Consider the following 14,967-nt stretch of genomic DNA (forward strand, 5'->3'; position numbering starts at 1 on the left):
AAAAATCCATTAAGCAAACCAAGTGTGCAGATTTGACAAATAAAATAAGAGAGAAAAGTTAAGTGTCATAGCCAGCTTAAGTTCTACCGACAAAGAGAATGGCCAAGAGACCCCAAATCCTAGTGCGTCAGAGTTCACAAGAGTCTCAAATGGACTCCGAGCAGTGCTCACACAAGGGAGGTCAACAGAGAGAGTTTTGATGGCCTTGGCTTTCAGCCGGCCAAGAGCGATAGATTCAGAATAATATAGATAACAAATGAGAGTGAGAGAACAGTGATTAAGTGAAGAATTTGAAGTGGTGCACTTGAACTTTAGAATCAGACATAGAAAGGTTAATTAAACAAAGAACATATAAATTAAGAGAATCAACAAGACTTAGAGGGCAAGTTGATATTACAGATTCAAACACTTAGCAAGAGATAGCATATTGAGAGAGTCAGGGTAATCGGGTTTTCTGAGGCTATAGGATAAATATATCAGAGTGCATAATGTCAAATAAGTTCAAAATAGAGCACTAACTTGAAGGATTTTAAAGCCTAGGGATCCATGTCGTGTTGAGTATCCATCACAATACCAAAAAAACATATATGCCAACTTACATCAATAAGACAAACCAGTATCAAACCTTATATGGGAAAAGTACAAGTTAGGATAGCTACTCTAAAGATCTCAAATAATCACTGAGGGATACAGGATTAAGCAAACCAAAGACATAATAAAGTGACAAAATAGCATGGGAACAGGTCATAGCTAGAATATGAATGCCTTAATAGAGATTAGAGCACATTATAAGTATGAGTTAGTCATTATAAGGATTTAGAACAAAGTAGGGAAGCAAAGTCATGCCAAGCAGCAAATGTAAACATCCAGGTACCAACACACTAGGCTAAGCGAGCTTAAGGGAGTCAAAAATTGTTCAAGTTAAGCATGTGCAATAAACATGTCTCAGAACTGGAAATTTTAGGTAAGTTCAAATGCTAAAGGAGTTCATATTACAAAACAAATTCAGTGCCAGCAAGGCTACAAACAAAGATGGTCTAGAAACAGATTGAGTCACAAAATTTCAGAGGTACGAACGTGCAAGATATGAACAAGAGAATGAAATTGTAAAAGCCAAGGAATTTACCAGTTATCAGTTAATAAACAGACAAGCAAGAAAGAACAAACTCCACAGTACTCTAAATGTCAACAAAGAGTAGTACAATCCAGAGTCTTAGTGCGTCAGAGTTCCCAAGGATTTCGAATGAACCCCGGGAAGTGCTCGCACTAAGAAAGGCTAAATAATCGAATTCTGGTGGCCTTGGCTTTCAGCCGACCAAGAGCCAAAGTATAGAACAAAAGAATGTGAGAATAATAGAGTGATAGCTTTGAGTTTCTAGTGAATCCGGTGATTAAAGCCCGTCCAAAAGGGAAATAGGGGAGGGATTTATATAGTAGTAGAAGTCAAGTAAACAAACAAGGAAACATTGTAAAATCAAACATAAATAAGGAAATAATAACATGCAAAATTAATTAAAAATCGGATTAGGGAAAAAATTTGGTAAACCCTAGTTTATGATGTAGAACCAAAACAACAACAACAACAACAACAATGACCCAGTATAATCCCACAAGTGGGGTCTGGGGAGGGTAATATGTACGCAGACCTTACCCCTACCCCGAAGGGTAGAGAGGCTGTTTCCAGGAGACCCTCGGCTCAAAAAAATAATAGGAGATGATATATTAGTACCATAAAAATGTGTAATAAAAATAACAACAATATATAAGAGATATGAAATATGAAATACAGGATACGAAATACGAAATACGAAATAGATGGCTGGTATAGTACAACTAGAAGGTAAAGCCCTACATCAATAGACGACCACTGACATTCCTAGTCCAACTCCTAACTAGATAGTCTCCCTCACTTGTGCTGTAGAAATATTCACACTCTCCCCTAACCTACAACCTTAATACTCGACCTCCATAATTCCCTATCAAGGGCCATGTCCTCAGTAATCCTAAGTCGCGCCATGTCCTGTCTGATCACCTCTCCCTAATACTTCTTAGGTCTCCCTCTACCTCTCTGCGTGCCCACTACAGCCAGTCGCTCACACCTCCTCACCGGTGTATCAGTGCTCCTCCTTTGAATGTGCCCGAACCATCTGAGTCTTACTTCCCGCATCTTGTCCTCCATGGGGGCCACACCCACCTTCTCTCGAATATCTGCATTCCTAATCTTATCCATCCTTGCATGCACGCACATCCACCTCAACATCCTCATCTCTGCTACTTTCATCTTCTGGGTGTGTGAGTTCTTTACCGGCCAACATTCAGTTCCATACAACATGGCAGGCCTAACCACTGCTCTATAAAACTTACCTTTTAGTAACGGTGGAACTTTCTTGTCACACAAGACTCCCAACGCTAACCTCCACTTCATCCACCCTACCCCTATACGGTGTGTGACATCCTCGTCAATCTCCCCGATCCCCTGAATAACTGATCCAAGGTACTTGAAACTACCTTTCTTGGGAATGACTTGAGAGTCAAGCCTCACTTCAACTCCCGCTTCCGTCGGCTCAACTCCAAATTTGCACTCGAGGTATTCCGTCTTCGTCCTACTCAACTTGAAACCTTTAGACTCAAGAGCATGTCTCCAAATCTCTAGCCTCTCGTTGACGCCGCCTCTTGTCTCGTCAATTAGAATAATGTCATCAGCAAATAGCATGCACCATGGAACCTCCCCTTGAATATGATGAGTCAGTGCATCCATCACTAGGGCAAATAGGAATGGGCTGAGCGCAGACCCTTGGTGCAATCCCGTAATAACTGGAAAGTGTTCAGAGTCGCCTCCTACTGTCCTAACCCGAGTCTTAGCTCCATCATACATGTCTTTAATCACCCTAATATAGTTACTCGGGACCCCTTTATCCTCTAAGCATCTCCATAAGACCTTCCTAGGAACCTTATCGTACGCTTTCTCCAGATCAATAAACACCATGTGGAGATCCTTCTTCTTATCTCTGTACTGTTCCACCATCCTCCTAATAAGGTGGATAGCTTCTGTGGTAGATCGTCCCGGCATGAACCCGAACTGGTTGTCTGAAATAGACATCGTCCTTCGCACTCTCATTTCTACCACTCTCTCCCAAACTTTCATGGTATGACTTAGTAATTTGATGCCCCTATAGTTGTTACAGCTCTGGACATCACCTTTGTTCTTATACAACGGGACCATTGTACTCCACCTCCACTCTTCAAGCATTCTATTAGTCTTGAATATAACACTAAACAATGCAGTAAGCCATTCTAAGCCTGCTCTACCCACACACCTCCACAGTTCAACCGAAATCTCGTCTGGCCCGGTAGCTCTGCCCCTTCTCATCTTACGCATTGCCTTCATGACTTCATCGATCTCAATGTCCCTACAATTACTTACTTCATGGTGACTGTCGGCATTCCTCGATTCCCCAAGTATAATATCCTGATCCCCTTCTTCACTTAGAAGTTTATGAAAGTAGGTCTGCCACCTCCTCTTAATCTGGTCATCTCCCATCAAAACTTTGCCGTCATCATCTTTTATGCACCTCACTTGGTCCAGATCCCGAGTTGTCCTCTCTCTCGCCTTAGCGAGTCGGAATAACTTCTTCTCCCCACCTTTGTTCCTTAGCTCCTCATACAGACGAGCAAAAGCTGTCGTCTTAGCCTCCGTCACTACCATCTTCGCCTCCTTCCTAGCTACCTTATACCTTTGACTGTTCTCTCTCTTCTCCTCCTCGTCAGTGCTCCCTACTAACCTTAGGTAAGCCGCCTTCTTTGCTTCCACTTTACCTTGAACAACTGCATTCCACCACCAATCTCCTTTGTGTCCACCATAGTGTCCCGTAGATATCCCTAAAACCTCTCTTGCCGCCTTTCTTATACAGTCCGCCGTCGTCGACCACATTGTGTTTGCGTCCCCACTACTTCTCGTATGACTACTTCTCGTAAAACCAAAAATAGTCAAATATCTCACTAAATCGAACTCGTATGACCTTTCCATGATGCATATGGACAAAATATCGTCCAAATATTGAAGGGCGAAGCTGATCTCCATTGATTCGGAGACTGGTATTTGCCAAAAATGGGGCAAATACTAAGTAATACCACAATTTTGTAAGTAATACTGAGGTAACACATAATAGATAAGAAAATCACAGAAGGATTCCATGATTGAACCGGATTCGGAGAAGATTGAGAAGAGCAGCTAGGGTTTCTGAAGGAGGGAGGAGTTTGAAAGCGTATAGAGGTGGCAGACAGGTGAAATGGGTCTTTAGGGTTAGGTTATGGGGGATATAAGGAAATGGGTGGGTTTACGTTGGGTCGTTGATCATTTGAGATCAACGACCAAGATCAAAAGGGGAAGCAGGGCAGGTTATTTAAAGGGTACCGACCAGCTTAGAGGTTTGGCTTGGGCTTGAGGATTGGGCCATGGATTTAGGTCTGCTTGATCCGAAAATTAGCTCAAAAATTGGGCCAGCTTTTATAATAAGAGATTAAAGGGAAGTAATTAAATAAAATAGTTAAACAAAAATATAAAAATGCTATTTATGCAACTTAATAAATTAAAACACAGTAGAGGATTATAAAAATGTAAAATATTATTTGACCTTGAATAAAAATGATAAATGCAATAAATTGCAAAATATAGGCTATTATTGCAAGATTATGCAAATAGCCTAAAATACTAATAAAATCATATGCAATGAAGTAAAAATATTTGAAACATGTATATGGATGCAAATAATAATTTTAGATGATTAGGTCATCACAAAAATAATTTAAAGGAATAATTAGTAAATATTCAAGTAATTTAAATGCAAGAAAATTAGCTTTAAAGCTCTAAAATTGCTAAAAAATATGAAAAATACATGTATAATTCTTATAAACTAAATAATGATGCGAAATGACATGTTGAAAATATATATTATTTGAAAAAATATGAGGGCAAAATTGGGTATCAACAATTCAATAAAAATAAATCTTTTGGAAGTTGGAGTGATGAAGACAGTTTGGAACACGAGGAGATAGCAAATTCATGCTTCATGATAATCTTGGAAAACGGCATGAACATTCTCTCTGGCTGCTGGATCGATGAAGATGCATCAGACGACGAAGGCAAAGATGATGATGAAAATTGTTCCATGGCACGAGGTGAAACAAACAAGGTAAGATCTTATAATTGTGATAGACGTAATGAATTGCAGGATATTCTTGACCTTACTGTAAAAGAGTCTCAAAAAATGATGAATAAACTAAGGAGACTCAATAGGGAAAAGAAAGACTGGGAACTCAAGCTTGAAGTATGTGAAATTGCAAAGGAGGTACTTCAAGATGAAATTCAGGAATTGCAAATGCAACTTAATGGCATGCGCAAGTCCACCAAACACAGTTTTGTCAAGTCTAACCAGGCAGCTTACAAGTCAATTGAAAAGGATCAGCTAGAACTGAGTCCACAAGTACTAACACAAGTGGAAGATCAAAAAATGGATTAGCCTCTATGTGTCCCTACTGTAATAAACGTGGACATAAATATTCTTTTTGTCGATTACGTAAATCTAATGTTTCAGGATGGATTTGGAAACCCAAAAACAACCCTGATCTTAATAGAACTAATCAACAAGGACCCAAGCAAGCTTGGGTACCTAAAAGAAAGTGATAATTCTATCTTGCAGGAACACAACAGGAAGAGTCGCAAAGGAAAATGATACTTAGATAGCGTGTGTTCTAGTCATATGACAGGTGACAAAAACCTGTTCAAGGAAGTTAAAAGATAAATGGAGAAAGTGTCAAATTTGGGGATGACTCAAAAGGAAAGATAGTTGGCACTAGCACAGTTCCATTCAATAAAAATTTGTGACATTATATTACTGAAGTGTATCTTGTAGATTGACTCAACTACAATCTCCTGAGTATAAGTCAACTATGTGATTCAGGGTACGAACTTAAATTCAAAAAAACAGGTTGTGCCACTAAAGATGAGACAAATAAAATAATCCTCCAAGGAAAAAGGTATGGTAACATTTATATTCTTATTGGTTTTAAAAATCTAGATAGTCAAATCTGCTTAGCATCTATATCTGATGATCCATGGTTGTGTTATAAGAAACTTGGTCATGCAAGTATGCATCTTATTGAGAAACTCTCCAAGCATGATTTAGTTATTTGTCTCCCTAAACTTAATTTTTCTATAAATTATATATGTGATGCATGTCAGTTTGGTAAACAAATCAGAAACTCTTTTAAAAACAAAGACATTGTGTCTACCTTAACGCCATTACAATTACTTCATATGGATTTTTTTGGACCACCAGAACTGCTAGCATAGGAGGAAAACGATATGCTTTTGTTATTGTTGATGACTACTCACGTTTTACATGGGTGATTTTTCTATCTCACAAAGATGAAGCTTTGAAAAACTTTGTGATTTTCTGTTAGAGAGTTGAAAGAGAAAAGAGTATCTTATTACAACTATTTAAAGTGATCATGGAGGAGAATTTGAAAGCGGAGCATTTGAAGATTTCTGCAATGATCAAGGATACATTCACAACTTCTTAGCTCCAAGATCACCTCAACATAATGGAGTAGTTGAGTGGAAAAGTAGAACTCTACAAGATATGGCCAGAACTATAATATTAGAATATTCATTGCCAAACCACTTTTCAGCAGAAGCAGTAAGCACAACTTGCCACATTCTCAACAGGTGTCTTATAAGACCTATCTTGAAGAAGACTCCATATGAACTATGGAAAGGTAAACGGTCCAACATAGGTTATTTCCATCCAAATGTTTCATCCACAATAATGGTAAGGACAATCTTGGAAAATTTTATTCAAGAAGTGATGAAGGTATTTTTCTAGGTTATTCCATTAACAGTAGATCTTTTAGAGTTTATAATAAACACACTTTATCTATAGAAGAATCAGTACATGTCATATTCGATGAAAATAACACTATGGCCGAGAAAGGAATTATTGTAGGTGATGAAGATATCAGTCAAGAAACACCACAGTCAAGCAAACCTCAAAAGTCGACTGATAGGCTAGATAATGTCACAGAATCAACTAATGAGCATGTCAATAGTCAACCATAATCACAGAAGGCATCAACTACTAATACGAGTGCAACACGTCCAAATGAGTGGAGAAGTGAACCAGAATATCCTCAAAAGTTTATCATAGAAGATCCAAGTGAAGGAATGAAAACTAGGTGAGCTCTCAAGAAAAAAAGGCAAATATAGCAGTGATCTCCCAGATTGAACCAAAGAAGGTTGAGGATGCCCTAAAAGACTCCAGCTGGGTACAAGCAATGTAGGAAAAACTAGATCAATGGAAATTTCTTCCTAAGCCTGCGGATGCTACTTTAATTGGAACAAAATGGGTTTTCAGAAATAAGCTCAATGAAGATGGAAAGGTTGTGAGAAACAAAGCCATATTAGTATCTCAAGGGTACTCACAGCAAGAAAGAGTTGACTATGATGAACGTTTGCGCCAGTAGCTCGACTAGAGTCAATACAAACTCTTCTTGCATACGCATCCTTCAAAAGAATTAAACTTTTTTATATAGATGTCAAAAGTGCCACGTCTTAAATGGCTTTATTGATGAGAAGGTATATTTAAAATAACCTCCTGGTTTTGAAGATTCAGAATTCCCTTACCATGTGTATAAGTTGACTAAAGCTCTGTATGGACTTAAACAAGCTCCACTAGCCTGGTACGAAAGACTTAGCTTATTTCTACTTGATCACGTATTTATAAGAGGTAAAGTAGATACTACACTATTTATTAAAAGATCATTGGAAGGTTATCTTATTATTCATGTTTACGTTGATGATATTATCTTTGTTAGTGCTAACCCTGTTTTGTGCAAGGAATTCACTAATCTTATGCAAAGTGAGTTTGAAATGAGCATGGTGGGAGAGCTCACGTTTTTCCTTGGACTTCAAATTCAACAATTTGAAGAAGGAACATTTGTGTGCCCGACGAAATATACAAAGGAGCTAATTTAGAAGTTCGGTATGAGCAGCGCTAAAGCAATTGGTACACCAATGAACCCGTCAACGAGTCTTGACAAAGATGAAAATGGAAATCCTATTGACGAAACCAAATATGGTGGAATGATTGGCTCTTTGCTTTACCTAACTGCCAGTTGACCAGATATTATGTTTAGTGTATGTAAATATGCAAGGTTTTAGTCAGCTCCTAGGAGTCACATCTGACTGTAGTAAAGAGAATAATTCGTTATCTCATCGGAATTATTTCTTACGGATGGTATCCACGTTCTAACAGTTATAAGCTGGAAGGATTTTCAGATGCTGATCTTACAGGTGATAAGGAAGACAAAAAAAGCACCAGTGGGACATGTCAATTACTGAGAAAGTGCGATGACCCAAAAGGTCATCACTCGTTTTAAAAGTAAATTCTGTGTTTTGAGGCCTTAAAAACCTCTTTTTGTCTCACCTCAATTTGCGTGCGCAGTCCGAGCGCGTTTTCAGAAAGTTTTTATGTGAAATCTAAGAAAAATAAGGAAATTGGCCTTTAAAATTGATTAAAGTTGACTTTGGTCAACATTCTTGGTAAACGGACCCAGACCCGGACCCGTGATCCAACAGTCTTGTAGGGTCCGTAGTAAAATTTGGGACTACGGCATATGCCAGGAATCGAATTCCGAGGTCCCAAGCCCGAGAAAAGAATTTTGAAAGAAAATTTTTTGCTAGAAAATATAAAGACTTTTAGAAGAGAATTTGTGTAATTCTTGATGGTATCGGGTCCGTATCTTGGTTCCGGAGTCTGGTACAAGTTTAAAATAATAATCAAGTTGAATCTGTGAAGTTTGGTAAGAATCGGAGTTCGTTTAGTATAAATCGAACCTTTATTTGAGAAAATGCAAATTTTGATGTTCTTGAGTGATTTCACAAATTTAAGGTCTATTTCATAGTTGTTGATATTATTTTGATGATTTGATCACACGAGCAAGTTCGTATGATATTTTTAGACTTGCGTGCATGTTTGGTTTGGAGCCCCGAGGGCTCGGGTGAGTTTTGGATAGGCCACGAAGTGAATTTGGACTTAGAGAAATGGTTGTTGCAGGTTAAGCTGTGTTGCAGGCTCTAATCTATCAATTGTAAGGTCAGGCTTCGCAATTGCGAGCCCAACAGGATTGGTAATTGCGAGGGCTTGATCGCATTTGCGAAGAAAGCCCAGGCCTGCCAGGTTCGCAATTGCGAACCTTCCTTTGCAAATGCGAAGTCATCAGGGGAGGGTAGTTATCGCAATTACGATGATTTGTTCGCAATTGCAAGGTTAGCAGGCAATGCACAAGTTCGCAATTGCGAAACTCCCGTCGCAATTACGACATCTGCGACCAGTTAATTGGGATTTTGACGGGATTTCATTTATTTTTACAACTCTTCAAAGCCTAAAATCATCTTGGGCAATTTTTCAAAAGCATCAACTTCTCCAAATTATTAGTAGGTCATTGATAACTCATTTTCTTCAATCTATAACATCTTTTCACATAATTTCAATTCAAAATCAAGGGTTTTTTATGGGAAATTGGGTGATTTTGGGTAGAACTTAGGATTTTCAATTTTTGGGGATTTGGACCTCAATTTGAGGTCTGATTTCAAAACAAATTATATATTTGAGTTCGTGGGGGAATGGGTGATTGGGTTTTGGGTCGAACCTCGGGTTTTGACCAAGCAAGCCCGGGGTCAATTTTTGACTTTTTGGGGAAATCATTAGAAAACCTATTTTCATGCATTACAATTGGTTTATTTAGCATTAATTGATACCGTTAAGTAAATTGTAACTAGATACAAGCATGTTGGGGGTAGAATCAAGAGGTAAAGCGATAGTTGAGGCTTGATTGTGTTCGTAGCATTGAGGTAAGTGTTTGATCTAACCTTAGCTTGAGGGAATAGGAGTCGTAGTCTTATTTGCTATGTGTTAATTGTTGAGTACGACGTACAAGTGTGGTGACGAGTACATATCAAGCATGCTCGTGAGTCTTATACTATGATTGATTCCTATACTATGATTGTTGTGACTCCGTTACGTATTGTCCATGCTTAATATGTTGATTCCTAATGTTGAACAAGGCTTATGGAAGTATTCTTGTTAATTGAACGTTGTAGAGCATTGGCTCAAGTTGAGAATTGAATTGTGAAGTAATTAAGGAAAAGAGAAGAGGTTTATGATATTGTCTCCCTTGCCGGGATGTTATTGCTCATGATATTGTTTTCCTTGTCGGAATATTGTTGTTATACTATTGTTTCCTTGTCGGGATTCTATTGTGATTTTATTAATTCCCTTTCTCGAATTGCTTTGTGATTTTTGCTTGGGTAAGGATGAGTGTAAAAGCACGAAGGGTGATGCCGTGTGTGATATTTGTGAGTGAGAGTTAATGCATGAAGGGTGATGTCGTGTCGATTTTGTAAATGTAAAATCACGAAGGGTGATGTCGTGCCATGATATGAGTGATAATGCACGAAGGATAATATTATGCCATTATTATGTGAGGTAAAAGCAAGAAGGGTGATGTCGTGCCGATTATATTAATTCTTATAATGAGAATGAGAGTAAAAGCACGAAGGGTGATGTCGTGCACTTGTCATTATTTTCCTTATTCTTGCTTATAGTTAAATTTTAGTGCTCCGTATGCTTCTTAACTGAATTTCTATTTATACATGATATTCCCCCGAGCATGTTTCTCCTTCCCATCTTTAACTGCTAGTTTATGTTGTTATTATTTGTTGTATATGATATAACTGCATAGGTTTATTTGGTAGTCTTGTCCTAGCCTCGTCACTACTTCACCGAGGTTAGGCTCGACACTTACCAGCACATGGGGTCGGTTGTGCTGATACTACACTCTGCACTGTGTGCATATCACGGTGCTGGAGCTTTTAGACCACAGTGAGGTTGATGCCTTCAGTCCATCAGGAGACCCGAGGTAGCCTGCAGTCGTCCGCATGCCTTGGCATCCCCTTATATCTTTCCATTTTATTTTTATGTATTTCAGAGATAGATTTGTATTATTTTCCTTCAGACCACTGTTTGTAATATTCGTAAATAGTCCGTGACATTGTGACACCAATTCTGGGTAGAGTTGTATTTTGGATTTCGGTATCAATATTTAGTGATACTATCAGATTTCGTCTTCCACATTTATTTTATTATTATGGTTATTCTGATGTTGATCACCTGTTAAATTGATTGTTAAAAGATTAAGGAAAAAGGGTAATAAAATTGTAACTCTCGGCTTGCCTAACTTTCATGAGTAGGCGTCATCACGACTCCCGAGGGTGGGAAATCTGAGTTGTGACAAGTTGGTATCAGAACTCTAGGTTGCTTAGGTCTCACAGTGTCCGCACAAGCTTAGTAGAGTCTGAGGGATCGGTATGGAGACGTCTTTATTTATCCCCATAGGCTACATAGTTAGGAAAAAATTCACATCTATCCTTTCCTGTCGTGCGACTTGATTTCTTAATGCTAATTGAACTTCCACTCTGTTCTTTCATAGATGGTAAGAACATGTGCTTCTTTATCAGCTGACCAGCAGCCCGAGCCCCCAGTAGTAGCTCCTATAAGGGGCAGAGGTCGAGGCCATGCTAAGGCCCGAGGCAGAGGCAGGGCTCAGCATAGAGCTCGAGCAGCACCACCAGCGGCGGAGCCTAAGGTTGAGTTTGACGATGAGGTTCCAGCCCAGACAGTTCTAGAAGGACCAGCTCAGGTCCTAGGGGGGTTCATCGCCACCCCAGTACTTCAGGATGCTCTGGTCCGTCTAGTGGGCCTTGTGGAGAGTGTCGCCCAGGCAGAATTGCTTCCTGTAGCATCAGCCGTCTCTCAGGCTGGAAGAGGAGCCCAGACTCCTGCTACTCGCACTTCGGAGCAAATGGCTCCACAGTTTCAGACTCTAGCATCTCAGCCAGTTGGGGTAGTTCATCCTGGTATTGTGGCACAGACCGGAGAGGGGCCAGCTATGTCTGTTGATGCCTTGTGGAGGTTGGACAGGTTCACCAAGCTTTTCACTACTACTTTTGGTGGTACATCTTCTAAGGATCCCCAAGATTATTTGGATAGCTATCATGAGGTTCTACGGAACATGGGATAGTGGAGACCAGTGGGGTCGACTTTGCTGCTTTTCGACTGTCTGGATCCGCCAAGACTTGGTGGAGAGATTATTGTTTGGCCAGACCAGCTAGGTCACCGGCTTTGACTTGGGATCAGTTCTCTCAGCTATTTCTGGAGAAGTGTCTTCCTATCACTCAGAGGGAGAACTATCGGAGGCAGTTTGAGCATCTCTAGTAGGGTTTTATGACTGTTACTCAGTACGAGACCAGATTTATTGATTTGGCCTATCATGCTCTTCTTATACTTCCCACTGAGAGAGAGAGATAGTGAGGAGGTTCATTGAGGGACTCGTTCAGCCTATTCGATTGCAGATGGCTAAGGAGACGGGGAGCGATATTTCTTTTTCAGGATGCAGCCAATGTGGCCTGGAGAGTTGAGATGGTTCTATCACAGGGAGTGGTCAGGGGTCTGACAAGAGGCCTCGTCATTTGGGCAGGTTCAGTGGTACCTCATCTAGAGGTAGAGATTCTTTTGGTAGGGGCCATTCTTCTAGGCCGTTTCATTCAGCACTTCAGGCTTCTCACGGTGCGCCAGGTGGTTGTGGCTCTCATATGCAGTATTCTGATCATTTGCCCTACAGTGCACCAGTAGCTCCTATCAGTGCACCGCTGCTTCAGAGTTTTTAGGGTGGGTATTCAGGCTGTTAGGGTCAGTAGTCTCAGTAGCTGAGGGCTTGTTTTACTTGTGGCGACATGAGGCATATTGCTAGATTTTGCCCTCGAGCACCGAGCAGCTCTCAGCATCAGGGTTCCCGTGCTATGGTTCAGGCACCAAGTGTTCCACCGCCTGCTCAGCTAGCTAGAGGTGGAGGTAGAGGTGCTAGAGGTGGAGGTAGAGGTATTAGAGATGGAGGTCAGACCGCTAGAGGTGGAGGCCAACCAGCAGGAGGTAGTCCCAGAGATGTAGTTCAGAGTGGTGGGGCCCAGCCCCGAGGTTATGCTCTTCTAGCCAGGCCTAAGGCTGAGGCCTCCGATGTAGTTATCACATGTATTGTTCTGGTTTGTAGTAGAGATGCTTCAGTTCTATTTGATCCAGGATCTACATACTCCTATGTGTCATCTTATTTTACACCGTATCTAGTCATGCCTAGTGATTCCTTGAGTGCTCTTGTATATGTGTATACACCGGTGGGTGATTCTATTATGGTAGATTGTGTCCTTCGTTCATGTATAGTTGTGATTGGGTGTCTTGAGACTCGAGTAGATTTGTTACTTTTGGATATGGTTGATTTTGATGTCATATTGGGGATGGACTGGTTATCACCTTACCACGCTATCCTGGACTGTCATGCTAAGACTGTGACTTTAGCCTTACCGGGTTTACCTCGTTTAGAGTGGAGAGGGACTCCTGGTTATTCTACCAGTATGGTTATCCCATATATTAAGGCTCGGTGTATGGTTGATAAGGGATGTTTGACCTATTTGGCATATGTTCGTGATTCTAGTGTTGAGGTTCCTTCTATGGATTCTGTGCATGTTGCTTATGCTTCGCGACAGTTGAAGATTCATGAGAAGAATTATCCAGTTCATGATTTGGAGTTAGCAGTCATTGTTCACGCGCTAAAGATTGGGAGGCACTATTTATATAGCATGTCATGTGAGGTATTCACGGATCACAAGAGTCTATAGTATTTGTTCAAGCAGAAGGAGCTGAATTTTAGGGAGAGGAGGTGGTTGGAGCTATTGAAAGACTATGATATCACAATCTTATATCATCTGAGGAAGGCCAATGTGGTGACCGATAATTTGAGTAGGAAGTCAGCCAGTATGGCAGTCTTGTGTATATTCCGGTCAGTGAGAGACCACTTACTTTAGATGTTCAGGCTTTGGCCAATCAGTTCGTGAGGTTGGATGTTTCTGAGCCCAGCCATGTGTTAGCTTGTATGGTCACTTATTCTTCATTATTTGAGCGTATTCTAGATCGACAGTATGATGATCCTCATTTGCTTGTCCTTAGAGACACAATGCGGCACGGTGATGCCAAGCAAGTTACATTAGGAGATGATGAAGTTTTGAGGATGCAGGGTCGAGTTTGTATGCCTAATATGGATGGACTTTGAGAGTTGATTTTAGAGGAGGCCCATAGTTCCCGGTACTCTATTCATCCGAGCGGCGCTAAGATGTATTAGGATTTGCGGAAGCATTATTGGTGGAGGATGATGAAGAAGGATATTGTTGCATATGTGGCTCGGTGTTTGAATTGTCACCAGGTAAAGTACGAGCATCAAAGACCTGGTGCTTTGTTCTAGAAGATTGAGATTCCTGAGTGAAAGTAGGAGCGTATCACTTTGGACTTCGTTGTTGGATTCCCACGGACTCAGAGGAAGTTCGATGCAGTGTGGGTTATTGTTGATAGGCTGACTAAGTCATCACATTTCATTCTTGTGGCAGTTTCCTATTCTTCTAAGTGGTTAGCCGAGATCTATATCCGAGAGATTGTTCGTCTTCATGGTGTGCCTGTGTCTATCATTTCTGACCGAGGTATGCAGTTTACCTCACATTTCTGGAGGGCAGTTCACGTGAGTTGGGCACACGGGTCGAGGTGAGCATAGCATTTTATCCTCAAACGGATGGGCAGTCCGAGCGTACTATTTAGATTTTGGAGGATATGCTCCGAGCTTGTGTTATTGACTTTAGAGGCTCGTGGGATCAGTTCTTGCCTTTAGCGGAGTTTGCCTACAACAACAGCTACCAGTCGAGCATCCAGATGGCTCCTTATAAGGCTTTATATGGTAGGCGGTGTCGGTCGCCAGTTGGGTGGTTTGAGCCGGGAGAGGCTCGATTGTTTGGTACGGATCAAGTACAGGATG

Source organism: Nicotiana tabacum, chromosome 11 (genome assembly GCF_000715075.1).
Source record: "Nicotiana tabacum cultivar K326 chromosome 11, ASM71507v2, whole genome shotgun sequence".
NCBI classification, from domain to species: Eukaryota; Viridiplantae; Streptophyta; class Magnoliopsida; order Solanales; family Solanaceae; genus Nicotiana; species Nicotiana tabacum.